We start from the raw sequence: 19092 nt of genomic DNA, 5'->3' as shown, positions 1-19092 counted from the left end.
AGCATCCCAGGGAGATAGGGCAGATAGACACATTACAACAACGCATTAATTGTGGCACAATGAAATCAAGGGCCACTTGATGTGCTTTGGTCAAACATTTCTACACTGTACACAATCTTTTAGGCACAGGTCAACGCCAACAAGGCCCATTTGCATGCACTTGTGGGCATGCCTAATATATTGGGAGCAGTGGACAGCACACATATAGAGCTTGTGACTTCCCACACCACAGAGGAAGTGTATAGAAACCGTAAGCTGTACCACTCATTAAAGGAGCTCCATATAGATTTTATAGAGATGATTCAGAGATGTAATCATTTTCAATAACACATTGTTGTTGGCCCCTTTTCCCTATGGCACGAGGTTGGTTCCTGTGTACACCCTGATGCTTAGTTTGTAGCAACATTTTTGGTGATGGAGGTATTTCCATGGTGGGGAATTTGCTAGCTCCTGAAGTCTGACAATGGGATCCACTTCTTTAATGCCTTGTTCTCAGAAATTACTTCACTCTTGGGGATTAAGCACTGGGTGTGTTCTGGGTACCACCCTCAGGGCAACGGAACTGGGGAACGGTTGAACATAGTTGTTAAGGTCTATCTAAACTGTGTAGTAATTTGCAAAAGAACTGGTATTATTGTTTGCCGATTGTTCTATTTTATTTCAGAAATCAGCCATGGAAGGATCACCCTCTCAGTCCACATGAGATTGTGACTAGGCATAGGTTACTTACACCACTCTCACCAGTATGCAAAATATCAGATGCACACAGGTCAGCAGAGATTCTTGGTGAGTAGTTTAGCGAATACCTCAGAGCTTTAACCGAGAGTATCAGACTTCAATCTTCACAGGTTGTGTCTTCTCATCAACACTCTACAGCAGAAAATGGCAAAGAATCTAATAATCTACACCAGCCACTTTTGCTCCCTGGGAATCTGGTGTTCGTCCACACTTTTGTCAGAAACTGGAACAAGCAGCGTTTACATAGGCTGCACTGCGTGATTATCGCAACTCGATCTGCTGTGAAGGTGGAGGATAGCAAGAGCTGGGTCCATATCACTGACGTGTGAAGGGATACTGGTGCCCCTCCACCGACACAGGAACAGGCTCAAAGTTAACTGGAGAAAAGAGGGGAATGAAAGAAAATCATAAACTCTTATTATAAGTAATAAAGGAACATTTGGATTGAAGATGAGTATAATGATGGTCTATTTTATGTTTTTCTCATTTTTGTTGTTATTGTGTTCCAGGGTGGCAGACAGTATGGATGTGGATATTTTCAATGTATCTAGTATTGTAGAATTTGCTGAAGTATATTTCTGGTCATAAAGAAGTGTTTATTCTGACCTCATGTGCAATGACTATGATGTACATTTAGATACAAAAGTAGATGCACATGGCTTTGCAGCAGATAATGTTTGGTACACTAGTATGAGGAGAGTGGAGAGAGAGATCTGTAAGATTTTGCTAAATCTGCTCTCTTAACCCCATGCTTCTGGTGTCACTGGAATATGTATTCCTGATGAGATAGCGTTAACAGAGGCACTGTGTCTTCTTCATCTGGCCTTGTGCAAGGTCCGAGGGCATTTCTAAGGGCAATCAGTCCCAGCATCTATGCTACCTGTTGATGAGCAAAGTTTAACCACAGATCATAAACAGCAGAAATATGTGCATTGCACGCAAAGATATCCATTTGAATGTAAAAGAATCCATCATAATGAACAACTGATGGGAGCAAGGGGTGAAGAGTTGCAGAGCGGGAGGAATTACAATGGTTTTTCAGTTTAAGTGGTGGCACAAATTAACCAAGAGTGTGGAACTGTTTAGGGAAAGTATCTGAAATATCTGACATGACTCAAATAGCCAGATAAACTTGTCAAGATTCAGTTACTCACACATTATTTTCTGTTGGCACAAATTGCAACTGCAGCTGCACACTTTGCATTGTTGATCTGTCTGGAGGTACATCTGCACTTCATGATGTGTTTCGGTCTTGTGGACAGTTTGCACACAGACAATGAGTCCAGCGACCACCACCCCATCAACATAACCACGCTTGGAGCTCAAAGCATCTATGCTAATCAGACAACAGACCACAAAAACAGCAAATGAAAAATATTGCCTACCACACTTAGTATACACCCAATACCCAAACAGTAATCCTGCTCAAAGCATGTTTATTAAATGAACGTCCACAGAAAGAAACAGCCAACATGTAAGGGCAAATGGAGTCAATTTGAGTATGGTGATGAGGTAAAAAAGTGACGGTTATGGAAATTACTATCACTTTTACCACCAAATTCTGACTTTGGAGGCAAAGCAGACAGAAAACACTCATTAGCCACACCTCCTCAAAAAACATCACTGGGCCAAGAGCACTCAAGCAACTACCGTCCAATCCAGGGACGTCATTTCAACAAAATGCCAGGGGTAACAGAAGTGACATCCCATGAACCTTGACCTCTGACATCACAGGAAGTGATGTCCTTCGACCCCACCCTTAATGACATCACGGGAAGCTATAGACCATCACCTTTCACCCCTTTAATGACTCTAGCAATTATTGTATAGAATTTCAGAAAGACAAACTATGTGTTATTCTTATTCTTTCTTATTTGAGGTCACTGCTTAAACTGTTACACTTGTGAACCCCCCGTTTTCTTTTCTAAAGAGGCCTCAACATAAATTCCAGCCACTCCAGAAACAAAGAGCCACATGGCACTGGCCACAGCCCAGGAGCTTCAATGTAAAAAAAATTGCTGAACATCATAAGCTTTAGACACACTGAAAAAAAGCTGTCATGTCACAATTTCAGGGGCACATAACAGAAAGGAAATCCCCTGAACGCATGTCACTCAAGCTTCTGCGCTATACACGCAGCAGAAACAGCCAGGGATCTAATATGGGAAAAACTAGTTGACCTAGCAGCCCGGGGATCCGTTAGAAACCCAATTAGGCTCAATAACTCTATTCAGCACATCACTGTGAACCACAGCAGTTATACACAGGTTACACCACAAAGCCAACATCCCAACAAGACATACAAAGGTTTGAATGCTTTCCTGACTAGAGCTAAATCAGTGCAGTGGACTAAGGGGTTTGTCCACTCAATCGGCTTCTGTGGAATTTGAGTTCCATACGAAGCTCTCTTTTACCAGGTGATGGTATATGCGGAAACACAGGCGTATTGCACTGGCTTGTACTGGAAAGTGGTGCATTGGATTACCTCTACACATATAGGTTCTTTAAGAAAATCTCATATACTCAGAAAAATACACATGCATGTGGCCATTTTCCTACCTCAAGCTCTTCAATGAGTATCGGGATGGCAAGATTAAGAGGAACAATGATGGGAAGAACGTCCCTTGGCAGGAGCAAATCTCCGACTGTCACCTACGAAGCTGGGCAGTTGCAGATGGGAGAAACAAATCTAAGTGTGTGCACTACTTTTGCTTGCTAGCCAATTTACTGCACATTAATCCACTGCTTCACCACATTTTTTGAGGAGGATATGCTCAGACCAGGCACTTCCTTAGATGAATGCATTGGGTTTCCTCCTGAACCTTACCTCAATGTATTTTAGGGTATGTGCTGATAGCCCTGAGTGTGGAAGATGTACCTGTTGGCAAAACGTTCTTCTTGGACCTTGTAGCAGAAGGCACGGGACAGGTGTGTTTTTGTCTGAATCTACATGCATATGGACATGGTCCCTAACTCAGAATGTCACCTTTGTGCTCCAGGTGTTAGTGAGAAGTTGAGAATTTGGCTTTCCCAGGATACATCTTTGTGTCTTTGTGTAGCAGCAGGACGTGGCCAGTCTGTTGGCAAGTGACTGGGATGTAGTGCCCGGCAGTGGTTCTCCATCTTCATCTCCTCAAGATGTTGGCTGGTTTGACGGTTTGGCTTTTATGAGTGGCCTGGGGTGGACACTGTTGGAATGTACATGCAAGTGCTAATGAAGGGTTCTGGAACCTTTGGCTGTCCTGATGTTTTGGACTATGGTTCCATAGTTTGCCACAATTGACTATGCTGTTTAGGGATGATGGGATTTGTAGTCCAAAACATCTGGCCAGCCAGACCTGAGTGCTAATATAAATGTGGTGTCTTGAGCCAAAGCGAAGAAGCAGAGTAGTCTCAATGGGTTCTTGGCTGGAGCTTCGTCTCAGGACCGAACTGTCAGGAGAGCTTGCATGACAGCTCCTATCAGTTCAGTGGAATGGGACAGTATGCAAATCATGAAGTCCATCTGAAAAGGTCTACTCCATTAAGGCAGCGATGAACAACTGTTATTCACACATGATATACATTACATTTAGTATGTTTATGATCCATGCATGTGCAACTCATTAAAGACCACTTCTTAGGCAAGAACACTTCACTTTTTTCTTTTCATTAGATGGTGCACAGAAGCCATCTCTCACCCATCTGTGCTCACTACCTGTATCTTCATGTGTTATTTCTTGTGACCGGCTGTGTACACCAGGAAGTCCCTTCCCACCACTTGTTTTTACCATCTACATTAAACACCACTCTGCGGCTAGGATTTATTCCGCTCATGTGCAGATGACTCACAATAATAGCTGCATGTCAAAGTCAAGTAAGACAAGACCAACAAGAGCACTTATGCCAAATGAGTAAAGGGTGAAAGAGTGTGAAGCGTAGTGGATCCAAAATGGGAATTCCATTCACTCCCTCAAGAGGATGACCACTCTGTTGCCCACCATCTGCGGAGTAAACACAGCTATCTAAGGTACAAGACCTGGGTGCTATCTTCATCTGGACTTAAGCAGTGTATCAGTATCTAAAGCACCTGTTTTTTGCATATGAAGCTAGTAAATATTTCTCTTTATCCTTGTGGGACCTCCTTGCAAAAGGAATGATTAGGCTGCCAAATGCCTGCAATGCTCTGGCAGACCAATCTTCAGACTGAGATCATTTGAATCAGCCAGGTCAGAAACATCTGCTGGCTCTTTGTGCAGGCCAGGATATACTTAAATATAATGTGCCTTACCTGTAAACACCTGTAAACAACAACCTCCTCTTTCCTTCAAGATAAAGATGATGCCCACAGATGTTGCGGGGAGCTCTTGTCCATGCCGATCGCCCTTTGCAGCTGACTCCCATCAGTGATGCACACATAGAATCATGGGCTGCAGGTCTAAACTCAAAACCTTCTTGTTGTAGTACCACCCTGCTGGATCAATTAGAGGCAACTGAGTTTTGAAAAGTAAACAACAGCTATAGACGGAGACCTGTAAAGCGCTAACATCCACCAACAGCCATTATGACTGATTGCACAAGAAACCAGCAGAGGAGGACATTTAAAACAATGACTCAAAAGGAAGGTATTAATCAATTTGTGAAAGAAGAGATAATTAGTGAAATTCAGAGCAGCAAGGATTCCATGTTAACTTTGTGAGTGGGGGATGAGGGGTTAGTGGAACAGCCTTAAATATTATGGTTAACTTTCCCTATGTGATCAATGTGTTAAATCATTTAACTGCTAGGTCTGGTCTAAACAACAACTGGTCCTAGCATGTTCTTTGACACGTCGGTTTTGTTTTCTGTTCCACGCAGTCAATGGCCCGCCTTGTCAGCATTATAATTTTAATTGTCTTTTCATAACACGCTGAATACTGAAGAGGTTTCTAAGCGTGGACCCAGGATTCGAACCTGTGTTGCTCTGTGTCGTCTTGGAGTGCGTTGCCACTGAGATATACTACCTGTGTCATTGTTGTCAGTGATGCTGATATTTCAGATAATGGAACAAGGATATTCTACATCTTTCCTGTACGTATTTCCCAAAGAGTCTTGCTTCAGGAAGTGAGTGCCCTCAATGTCCTGTGGTGGAGAGGGAGGTTCTGAGATCAATCAAGCAGAAGGTGGAGGAAAAAGTATTAGCAAAGAAATCAGCAAGTGGAGCATATTAACCAGATATTACCAGGTTCATACACATGTCCTCCCAGAAACATTAGATTAGGTTCCAAAAAATTAAGAAAATTGCCAATGACATTTGGGGCCTGAATCACAGAGTGTTTGACAGTGGGATTGCAACATTATACAATGATACAACGTTCATTCATCGATAATGTTTTTTCAATGGTTTTTATGCTGAATTGTTTTTCCCCAAAAAGCTCATAAAAAATGTAGGGGGTTGTGGTTAAGACATATACGGGGTTGGTGGTTCGGCAATAGTGTTCAATTAATTAGGGAGGGTTGAGGTTGGGGGGAATTCACCCAAACATAAAAATTCACATGTCGATGAGTTTATTCAGAGAGAAAACATTTCTGCAAAAAAAAAAAATCGAAAAAATCACTGTTGATGAATGAACATAGACCCTATAAAAGACTTCTGTGAATATGGCCATTGATGAATTTGCTTTTCCCTCATCTAAAATTCAATTTGCAATGTTGTGCTTCTTGTAATTTATGCTCTCTCTTAATTTCGCAAAACCAGTAGATTTATGTGTTTGTTAGAATCGCTCAACGCTGGATGAAACATAAACAACTAATATTTTGGAAGTTTAACATGTTTCTGTTACTGGCAACCTTGATTCTGAGTAATCCTAAAATATTGATCCAACAGAATATAAATACTCTAATGTGATCCACAAGCACTCTGAGTGTATAGGCGCAGCTGAAAATGGGGGGACATCACATAGAAGAATACAAGAGACAATATCACAGTTAATGTCTTTTTTTAATAAATTCACATTACATACATGGAAAATCTATTTTTACATTAAAAAATACAAGTGGCAAGTTGTACGAATACACATCTTTCTTCTTCATTTGTATAAATAGGCAGTTTCAACAATTTACGATGGAGACAAACGGGACGAAGAGAGAGAAAGTCAAAAGGCAGTACATTTGCATTTCACAAAATATTATGCATTCCTAAAATAAAATGTTACAAAAAAGTACTGGTATCCTCTGGAAGGAGTCACCTTTAAATGGATGGGGGTTTAAAGTTTTACTCCTGATCACAAATGATATGGGATGGTCTTCAAGAGAGAACACATTTAGGGGGATTTTGACAAAACACTTTAACAAAATATAACCTCACCAAATATGTTTACATTTTTGCAGAATTAAGGTACAAGATAAAGTTATAGGCTGTCTGATTCTACATGTTTTACTTTAACGCAATATTTAACCATGCTACGGAAACGGCGTTAAAACATGATTGTGTTGAATTGTTCAGATTAGTGACATCTTTGTCAGTCTCTATCGTCCAATAAAGCCCTTTGGTTTTGTTATGGTATGTATTTATTGACTGGTACAGAATGCTTAGTTACAGATGGGTTTGTTTCTCGTATGTTTTTGTCTCGCTGATCATACAACTGACCTAGAAAAACATGCAGTGCAAAAGTGCAACTTTAGTGGAAGGGGTTAGAGGGGAGATTCCAAACTTGTCAAGATGGCCATACAGAAGAGTCTGGCTCAGACCTGGACACATATGGTTTCTGGGACCTGCAGTTTTATATTTAAAAATGATAAGATCCTAGAAAGGGTAGATGTGAAAAACATAGTGCGGGCCATAAAGGAATTGTCGAGAACATGTCTACAGTATACATGATCAATGATACAACTTTTTGCATTGGCCAAGAATGTCTTTCTAGTTCAGACACCTAGCGTGTCAGTGGTAGGAAAAACAGGGGACAGGCTTTTTGCTCGCTCATGTCTGATATAGTGGAAGGAAGGCCTACTTATCTGAAGCTATTGAGGATCGGATGATGAATGAGTTTGAGATCCACAAGATCCTACAGGTTTAGCAATCTGTACATCGACAATGGCAAACATAAAACAAGATCCGGACTTTGCAATGCTTTTCTATGTTTTGTGTACCAGAATGTGGCTTCCATAAGAAAGGACATCGAAATCTCCTCTTGCTCCGAAAGATGGCTCTCAAGAGGTGGGTTGAGGCACTTGGATATGGACTTGTGGAAGCGTAGGCATGTTCACTCATGTAAATCTTTGGATATATAGGATTACTACCAATGTTCTGTTAAGTCAAATGGAAATCTAGAATCGCTAGAATTTAGGTGCAAAACATTATAGTGTGACAGTTGTGTGTGTATAGAAATGACAATCGAAACAAATGGTTGAAATAATGTACTTTTAATATAACGATTGCTAATACAATGTTTGCTGGAAAAACAGGCTTTTCTATAACCTGATATAATGGCACTGGCCTATAAATGCATGTAATGCTGTGTCATCCCTGTCAGTGTATGACTGTTTGACTAGAAGACTAATCAACGATCTAAGCATCTAGTGCCTAGGGTGTATGTCCTTAAGTGATGCTTGAGTGATCTTCTGATTGCTAGTTGATCTTAATTTTCATGATAATATAATAATATACATATCACCCCTCTGCTCACAAGGTGCTCTCACTTGACCTTCTTTCAGGGTTTTGTTGTTGTGTATTCTGAATTGCTCATGAAAGGATTGATCTATGGTACCTCTCCTCCCACAATTTCCTAATGATGTTCTCCTGATTCGTTGAGGCTGTAAAGGGCTTCAATCCGAGGTAGGCTAATGAGCTAAAATTCTTTTTGGGGGGTGCACATCAAATTGTAGCTAAATCACAATCCCCCGTGAGAAAGAAATCAATCTCTTGCAGTGACACAAGTTTAATGGTTAGGTTGTGGAATCCCAACTCTACAAATGGCAGGTTACCCTTATTCTGCATGTTAATTCAGGATTGGCACACACTATCTATACATTGAACAACTCTAATATCCATTGAAGCAAAATCCAAATGTATAATGCACAGTCTTTTTATCAACCATTGTTTTGAGGCTTCAAGGATCTGGTCCCATAGGCATTGTGCCAGATGCCTTTCCACCGAAGGAGGTGGACATGGCACAGATGCTCCAGTACATTAAATCTAACCTATGACTAGGACATCTTAATGCCTCCGTCATGCCAAGGTGTGCATGCATACATGTATGGCATTTATTAAGCCAGGATATTGTTTGAAAGCAATAGATCATTGTGTATATAGAGGCACACCAGAGATTACAGGTATGATGTGGAAGCAGCAGGAATGGAGAGGTAGAGCAGAAGTGGGGGAGAGGATTATAAACTGCAGTGCAACCCTGTTCCATGGGACATGTACTGCATCTAGTGTTGTGGCTATCTCATGGGAGCCTGGCGAGTGTCATTCATTCTTTCGTGTACCCATTTCCATTATTTTCGTACAATGGCCAATCTCTCTGGCTGGTCAGCTCCTGTGTTGTATGGGACACCCTACCCTGTCTGCATGGTCTCGACCGACGTCCAGGCTCACCCATGCCCATCCACTTGTCCCTCCAGCTTTGGCCCCACACTCTATTTGGCACATGTTTTTTGGCACATGTTTTTTTTTAAATTAACTAAGCCTCAATCAAGAGTGGGGTAAATGTGGTGCCAAGTTGGGAGCTCTTTCACGTCCATGTGATCCATCCAGCGAAATTCCCAGACCACCTAAGTAGATACTCTTCGTGGTAGAATAGGACAAAGTTCTAAAATGACACCACACTCCATTAAAAGACTCAGACTCCCTGAGACTGCATATGGAGACCCTTAAACTGAGAATAACAGATTTGCTATTTTTGCGTCCGGGAAGATAGTTTAGGGTCAACGCGTTTGTCTTGGAAGCAAGACAACGCACTGCAACACAGGTTCGAATCCCGGCCTCGAGCTTACCAACTGTGATCTGGTATTAATCGCATTATAAAAGAAGAATTATAATTGTGTATTTAATGCATTCCATTTTATAGGGAGTTTAATCCCTGAGGTGCATGCCCCCTGAGAGTTAAAAGACAACATTTATGAACACCCCTTAACAGTAAAGGACAATTGGGCTTCATCATGAGCATGGTGCTGATGGTGAAAATGTGGCATTTTAAATACCCCAAACCTTAAAAATGCTGAGATTCCCTGGAATGATTGCTGCAGGTAAATATAGGCTATTCCCCTCCACCCCCGACAGTGCTTTCTAGTACCCAGAGCTGCAACTCATAATTAAAGAACTTGTAATTTTGCAGTTTTGAGGCAACCTTTGGCGACTTCTAAATTGCAGCTGTAATAGATGTATGTGGACGATTGGGGCGGTGGAATTAGGTGCTCTCACACTGAGCCTGCCCAGTGTACTGAAAGAATACCAGGTTGAAAGGAGAGACCTTTCAATTTCTGCACCTTCCAAATGGTTGTTTCTTCATTATGAATTATAGAATTGAACTTGCTTTGCATTGAATCTGTTCCCTCTCAGTCAAAAGAGCAACTAGATATAATTCAGGTAAGATATTATTTTAAGGTAGGATGCACCAGTAAGTGTTACTGTGAGAAACAATCCTCTTACCTGTTCAATTACAACCTTACCTTTTCCTCATACAGACAGGTTAAAGGAGAATTCCACCTACTACTTCCATAGGGACAGAAACCACATGGCAGATAAACACTTTAATCAAGATAAATTGATCTATCGCAAAATTGCTATACAGCAATTACAATTTTCCAATATCACTATTTCATCAAGAATTCTAAAGAAAAGTGAGTACCACACCCTTACTAAGCCCTTACCTTAATGGCACAAAGCTTTATTGCAAGTGTATACATAGGATTTTACCAACCAATGGTTTCCTCATCAATTTGTTAAACATGTACCCTACCAAAACATAGGATTTACTAACAATCTTGCCAAGAATTGATTTTCAGTTTACTTGCAACCAATTAAGTTAACCATATTTACAGCAGGCTATTATGTTTTATACATATTGTATCTTGTCCAAAGATTCAGAAAATCAAAATGTTTGACGCTCCCTCCTGAGGAACCAAATGAATTAATTTGGAGAAACACGTGTCGAGGGTTTGTTTAATTTGAAAGCATTCAACTGAAATCTATGTAGTCAAAGACATACAAGGGTTTGTTTAATTTGCAAGCATTCAAATGAAATGTAAGTGTTTAATTTGCAAGCATTCAACTGAAATGTATGTATTCAAGGACATACAAGTCCTGATTTTGATGTGAATTAACATCCAATCAAGCCTATACTCAAATCAAATAAATAATCAATTCTTTCAATGCAAAGCAAGTTTAAGTCTTTAATTGAATCATAATCAAGAAACTACCAATTGGAAGGCGCAGAAATAGAAAAGTGTCACCATTCACCATAGCAACTCATAATTAGATGGAATTTTTAAAATAGAAGGTATTTAAAATGCCACATTTTTACCATTACCGTCATACGCATAGTGAGGGTCATATCTGTGGTTGGAGGCTATTCAATGGGGGTAATTTTAATGGTAAGATTAAATTGAAAGGTTGGGGCAAATATGCTTTCACTCCTCCATGCAATAGTTATTATTTCGAACACGTACTGCAAACCACTAGTGTAAACACAGGCTAAATCATTTTAGTACCTTTGTTTTCCACTACGTGTTAGAAAAAAACTGTAAACCCATCACATAATTAACGATCCCAGGAGGCCTTTTCTATCCATCTGATTTTACCAGGTGTATAACAAATTTGTTTACTGCTGGCATGAAAATGTCATCCTGGCATTAAACCAAATGTTTTTCAGATGCGGCAAGAAGGCACCATGGGAATTTGGGTTCTGTTCCGTGCCCCGACTCATCCTGCAAAAACAATGAAAATCCACTGGATTGTAGAAAACGATGTTGAGGCAGGCGTTAATGTGTAACACCGACCTTTAGCACCATTTTTCGCGATCAGCGCGACTTAGAAAACTAGCTCAAAAGAATGATATTGAACATCCCAATGACAACAGAATCATATAATCTCCATTAATATTTTTGAAAATATTTGGGGGAAAAAGCATAGAATGGGGTAGATGGCCAATTGTGTCTATTTTTGGGGTGTCAGTACTTCTCAAACATCAATTGTTTCAAATCACTGGCAGAAGCAGGGATGTCATTTGGGGTTGCCCGGGGTAGCAGCTGCTACCCCTGGCTCACCATCTGCTACACCTAGACCTGTCCTTGCGACCCCTGGGCAACTGGACAAATAGGCAGCTTTTTTCACCTGGAATCTAGATCTCGTTAGCTGGAGAAATAACAGGGATGCAGGAAACAACCATGAAGCTGCCATCACTAACAGGTTTGCAGGCCATTAATGAATCATGCCTGAATGGTTGCATTCAGAGGAGAGGTTGTTTGTGCAGCTCATTCCCAGCTCTGTAGCAACAGGAAGGGTATGGGGGCTAGGTCTGGCTAGCTGGGGATGGGTAGGAGCATCCTGTAGTACTCAGTGACAGCACTGAACGCAAATCTCACCAGTGTTTCCTGTCTGCTTTGCACATCCAGTGAGCCACTTGGCCTGTGATGAGAGGGATGTTCCCCAGTGGCTTCTGCCACCAATCCTGCATGGGCACTGTGTGACGTGACCCAGATCTGCCATACCTGAATCACAGGCATACTGTAGAGAGACGCAAGGTGAGATAATCAATTTACAGGAAATTGCCCTCCGCCTTAGAAGTAAACCATCTGTTGCTTCCGCAAGCAAAAAAATATATACATTTGGAAGGATTACTCAGGAGCAACACACTTGCTTTGGGAACAAGAGGATGCAGTCAACATGGGTGCTTAGACGCTGGAGGAGGCTGGCATTAAGCAACATTCAAAGGACAAAATAAAATAAAAGAATGGACCTTTTCTAGGGGTGATGTCATGGAGCTGCTGCTGCTTACATTTTAAAATAAAAAATAAAAAACTGCAATTACTGTGACCTGCAACACATCCTTCCCCTCTATCTCCCATCTAAAAAAAAAACTGTAGGTTACTAGCCAAATATGCAAAACAGAAAGGTGATGGGTGGATGGTTTCAAATCATTCATAACCACTGGCACAGCTCTAGGTTTCAGGTGTGTGCTTGAGGCTCAATGTTATGGAGGCCGGAAAAGGAGATATAAGAAATGGTACTAGTGACTTAAAGATGTTGGGAGAGAGTATTTGAGACATAACGTGTGGTAACAAAGTTGAAATGCATTGAATGCATAGAAGATGTTTGAGGAGGGTAATGGAGACTCGCACTGTTGGGGTGGTGAAGGAGGGTACTGGAGAGATAAGTTGCTAGTTTGCTTGAGGATGATGGTGTTGGAGAATGCTGGAGACTTAAGTTGTTGGAGGGCGGCACTGTGTAAACAGGAAGATGTTGGAGCAAGGTGTTGGAGGGTGGGAGTGGGTACCAGACAATTAGAGCTGTTGACAGAAGACCCTTAGCGACTCACAGTGGATGGTGAGCGCCCATGGTCAAAATGCTTGGGGGATATTCAGGCTCTGGGTGACTGGCAGGAGTGGGTTGATGTGCAATTCTTGAAAGTGCACTGTTGACAAGAAAATCCCTGCGCCTATTGTCCAAGTGTAAAAGCATGAGGTGGTACAGCCTCTGATTGTCTTCTGGTTGGACTTGTGTTGGTCAGTTTCTGTTTCCAGTCTGTGTCCAGACACTTAGCAGGCACTGAATGGCTGTGCTTTGGGGTTTAGGTTTGAGATTCTCCGTCTGTTTACAGTTTATCCTGAGTGATATACAATAGTCCAGGTTGCTGTGCTGGACGTCTGCTTACATTCACAGTAATGTAATATGGGTCTATACACACTGGTATTAACGCTACATATGGTGATCCATTCTTGTATGAAATTTAACAATGCTATGTGATGCCACTTCCGTTTTTTTTCAAGTGGTGAAAGGTTGTGTGCCACTGCTTCCCATGATGTTACTTTGGGGAGTTTTCCAATGACTTCACTTACTGTGATACCATCAGAGGTCAAGGGTCATGTGATGTCACTTCCGCTACCCCTGGAATTTTGGTATGATTATGTCCCTGGGCAGAAGCTCAACATGTGTTTATAGTTACCTTTGTTTGGAATACAAATAATACAAATAATATTGATATATGAAGATATTCTTAAAGTGCACAAACAGCTATATATATTGGTGCCATCAAATGAGGGAAGGATGTGTAGTTTGGAAATCCATTATATGAACGCTCATTCTGAGTCTGCCGGTCCGGCAACAATGATGCCGGTATGCTTACCAGAACCGTTGTTCCCGGACCGGCATATTACAGGACTGCATGCCAGAGCCACTGTGCCCGACAGGTCAGACCCTGCCGGGAACAGCGGCAATGGTATGCAGACCGTCACGGAAGCACCAGCACTGTTAACAACGGTGCCGGTGCTTCCATGTTCTCCATCCCCACAGAGTCCTATGGAACTCTATGGGAATGGGGAATTACAATTTACCGGCGCCTGACTTTCCAGACTGCCGGGTTTGTCATTTCCCAGTGTTACCGGCAAGTCAGGCGCTGGTAAATATTTATCGGTCAGTATTGGCACAGACCCGTAATGCGGCCCATGGTCTTCTATCTTCCGGGCTGAAGGAGGTACAGTGACAAGTCTCAGATGCAGTGGTGGTATTCCTTGCTTCCTAACAGGTCACCAGATAGTCATTCTCCCTGTACATTGTGGTAAGTTGTCTACGTTTCTTTGAAGCTATTTATTATTTCAAAACAGTTGCTGTAGAGGGATTTTAGCATTTGGTCTAGACAGAGGTTGTTTTTACATCTACTGTGTTATTAAGTATTTTTAGCATCATTCTCTAATGTTGCGCCTCATGCTCAATTCCTCCAGATTCTAAGCGGTATAAGAATGGTATCCAGTCCTTGCATTAACAACCAAAGCATCAACAGCCAAACCATCTAAAAAAAGGATCTAATGCATTTTTTTAGATGGTAAAGGGTTTAGTTTAATAAAAATAGGTTTTAAAGGTTAAAAAAGGGGGGTTGGGAGGACCCCCCAATAAAAAAAAAAATTTTTAAAAAATGCATTAGATGTTTTTTTTTAGATGCTTTTTTTAGATGGTATGGCATTAGATGCTTTGGCTGTCGATGGAATGACTATAAACCCAAAGAATATGAGTCAATGTTAACCAATTGATTCACCTTGGAAAGATGACGAGCTGAGTCGGTTCTGCTGGGATTTACAGGGTGAGCACAGAAAGAGCACTGAACTTGTTAAACTACGTTAAGATGCATATGAATGGGGGCACTGGTGAAGCAGTAATACCTATGCAAAAGGTGTGATGAGGCTGTTTAGTGAGCATGTGTAGCCTTGCATGGATGATGACGAGCAGGATTTCATGGACTGCGTGGTTTGCCGAAATACCTGTGCATTTATTTCCACTTTACCACTATTAAGATGCACTGACGGGAGACAGATCACTGACCCTCAAGCTGTACATTTGCTCCGTTACATAGAGGCGATGGAGCGACACAGAGCCTCCAGGCTGAGGAGCTTTAGTGGGGAACATCCCCCACTTTTGTGTTGGAAATAAAATGTGTTTTGAAATAGAATGGCCTTGAAGTCAAAGTGTTGTTAGAAAAGAAGGCTTCCACTGGGATATTAATTTGGAGAGAGACTGAGTCTAAAGAATATACTTGCTGTGTCAAAGTTTTCCTGAAATTGAAATTCTCTGGTCTGACATAATTCATTGCAGTTTTCAAGCCATTTACCTGTAAGAGGTCGATGCAGATGGCAGTGTAAGTCTCGGAGTCAGAGGCGTTGCTGGAGGGGGGCTATAGCCCCTGTTCTTTTGGTTGTAGCCCCGGATAGAATCTCAGGAGTTACAACCAAAATGCTAGCTAGCCCCCAGTCCTGACAGTTCCGACATGAGCGTAGTCCCGGGTCTTTTCCAGACCTAGCAACACCCCTGCTCGGAGTCCCTAGGATTTACTCCAGACAGAAATCCCAACTTGGCAGGAACAAAATCAAGATGTTTAACTCCCTTCGAGATGAATTCCCTTCATCCCGGGCCCGCTCTTATCCCTGCTTTCTTTCTGTTTTAGTTGGCCAGTTTTCTGGGTTGTTGGTTTTTGTGATTACCTTATCATTTATTTTGCTTAGATGTTGAAAAAGATCACACTTATTATGAACATGGACATTAACCACCATTAGCACCTTGGGAGGGGGTGCTGACCAATCAGGATGCTCAGGAATGTGGGCTGTATTCTAAGGTAGGGAACGAGGGCTGTATTCTAATCTTGTGTTCCGAGCATCATGATTAGCCTCCGGTCATAAAGAGAGGAAATCTTTTACCTTTCTCTTAGTAAGCACAGTTGTCCCATTTAGATGTACCTACTTGCATTGAGATAACAATTGAAAATATCACTTTGTTGTTCAAAATTGAGATTAATTACTATAGTCAAGTGAAAACAAATATATTGATGTGCACACTGCTACAAATGAGATTCCGAGCAACATTTTATGCTTCAATATCTGTGGGATTAAGCTTTTTCCATCAGTGAAAAAAATGCAAACACGTCACTATCCTTAACAAACAAAAATGTGCATATTTGGGCAAAACCTAGTTCAGGATACTTGGAAGTTGGCTGGAGACAAAAGCGTTGATACATAAACGCTTTTTCCGAGTGTATGTGTATGTTATTCCTGGAAAAGGCGGTGACATACTCGTTATTATGGATCTCCAGATTCACAAAATTAATGACGAGTGATTAGAGAATGTACAACTTTTCTGTTGGTGCACATTTCTGTGTATTTTGCACACAGTTGCATAATCTACATTTGCATTACTTATATCGCCCCGACAATGAGTTTTTTTATATATTGATCAATGAATTGAAATCGTAATCTTTCCTGTTTGTTGTTTTTGTTGTGGTTTTTAGATGCTAGGTTTTTATGGTGTCATAATTGTATGAATTTTGTAATGGTTTTATGGACTGTTTCTTAGATGCAAATCCGAATAAACTTGATGATGATAATGATAATGATGTGTTATTTGTATAGCGCCTTAAGCCAAAGCGCTTTACAGAGCACATAACTACATACAATATCACCCAACCGAAATTGGTACTCATGATGATGACTTATTCCAAACCCGGAGAAGTGGTAATTTTCAGCGATCTGTTGGTGTGTTTTGCTGTTTCTAAAAGGTGGCAGACTAGGGAGATGTTACTTGAGTACAATCGTATAACTTTAGGTGTAGTCAAATTCAAGTTTTTCATTTAATTCAGATTTCTCCATTAACAGAAAACAACACAACAAATTATAAAACACACATAAAAACCATGAAACAATTAAGAATGCAGGCTGTGCAAGGCAATAGTCCTCCTTAAAATAGTTCTAGAGACAAAATTGTATAAACTGAACAAAAAAGCAGTATCATTGCAATGAATTATTTAAAAAAGCACATCACGATAAAACCCTGTGCAGTCACAAAACTTCAAAGGTGTCTTAGAAATGTTTGTGAACACTCTCAAGTTACACCGGCATCTCCATTGTTGGATGTGTGCTGTTAAAGGGAATGAAACTGAATGTAAATGTGTGGAGCAATTATGGGTATGCAGCAGAAAGAAAGTTGATAAAGGTTTTTGGCAATTTCTTTTTTTCTGTCTGGCATTGAGTAAGTTACCACATATCAAGATATTCTGTTTCAGACTACAAATATTTACATATATTTTTAGACACTAGTACATTAGAGATGATGTCTTTGTCAATATCATTTTCTCGAGCAAGCTACACCCTGATTTATTTATTTTTGCATTTATTTACAGCGCACATAACCCGTAGGTATCTATGCGCTAGTTTCAATGTGGAAGGAAGGGTAGGTTATTTATAACACGCTTTTTTTTTAAGCGTGGGTCCGGGTTTCAAACTTGCGTTTGTTCAGCGTGGTATTGCTTCCAAGACCCACGCGTTGCCACAGAGCTATCCTCCCGTCCCTGATGAAGGATTACACCCCAAATAGTATTTTTTGTGAATCGGCCCCGGTATGGCGGACCGAAGAATGGGAGAATTTGCGCTCTTGAGCTATTTGATGGAAGCTGCGTTCACTAAAGGTATCACCAGAGAGGAAGCAAATACTAAAAAATACTGATACAAAACCACTGTTCGTTGCAGTACATTTGCGAGCGAGAACCACATGTTGTGAAATCAGATGAGATGGCAAAGCCATGAGGATAACGTATTACATGCTAAAAAAATGAAGCAATGTGACAGGGAACATTTGCATCCAACGTGCTTCATAACGGAGTGAAGGGGTTGAAGGGTCGCTAGAAGGGGTCTACGGGGCTCGGAAAGTGGTGGTCACTGTCACAAAAACACTTCAGAAGAAAACACAGAAACTCAAGAGGACCAGGAACTCCAGAGGACCAATCAGTGAACAGACGAGGATAGTTTACAGTTGGGGTCATTACGACCCAGGCGCTAATTGCGCCAACTTTACCACCATGGTGTAAACTATGTTTACACCATGGTGGATGGCGGATTTACCGCCCCATTCCAAGGTGAGTGGGGCGGTAAATCCCCATTTCCCATTTTCCCTTCCCCATTCCCATTTTTGCCTCATAGGGCATAATGGGAGTGGGGAAGGCGCTAATAACGCCACCGTAAATTACGGTGGCGTAATTAGCATCATGGCAGGTTAGCGCCATGGATTTTAACGGCTGCAAAAAGCAGCCGTTAAAATCAGAATAGGCGTTAAGGGTTAACGACGGCGTTAACCCTTAACGCCTGGGTCGTAATGAGGCCCAGTGTCATTGATTTGCCACCATTTCCAAGTAGAACCGCTGAAGGCATCAAGGGTAGTGACTGTACATCAGCCGTGGTCGGATAACTATGGAACAGCCCATGGGTTGTTCTTGGAGTACTCAACCACCATAAAGAATTGTGAACACAGTCGACTGGTGGGTGGCGTGGGGAAGACTGGAGACCTTGGAGATCCAATAAGGTGTCTGCACTGCTACCACTGGTAGGAAAATGGTTCCCATTTTGTAGGCCTTATCAGATGTTAATCGTTCATTCTTTAATGTACCTGAACAATTTCTTTCGCATAGTAACATGCATCTGCTTGAAGCACACACATGTCCTCTGTTTAGTGATCCAGGTAATATTGGTATCCAGGCCGAATTCTACATGGCTCAGGGAGTACCAATTTTCTAAACATTGTGATGAACATGTTTCAGATTTTTAAGGCAGGCAATACAGTACAGAATCATAGCAACAGAAACACAAGAATACGTGAATGAAACTAACTGTATAAGAATTTAAGCCTGGCAGATTATAAATCTCACC

Source organism: Ambystoma mexicanum, chromosome 1q (assembly GCF_040938575.1).
Source record: "Ambystoma mexicanum isolate Mex_15411 chromosome 1q, UKY_AmexF1_1, whole genome shotgun sequence".
Lineage (NCBI taxonomy): Eukaryota > Metazoa > Chordata > Amphibia > Caudata > Ambystomatidae > Ambystoma > Ambystoma mexicanum.
This window is presented reverse-complemented; position numbering follows the sequence as displayed.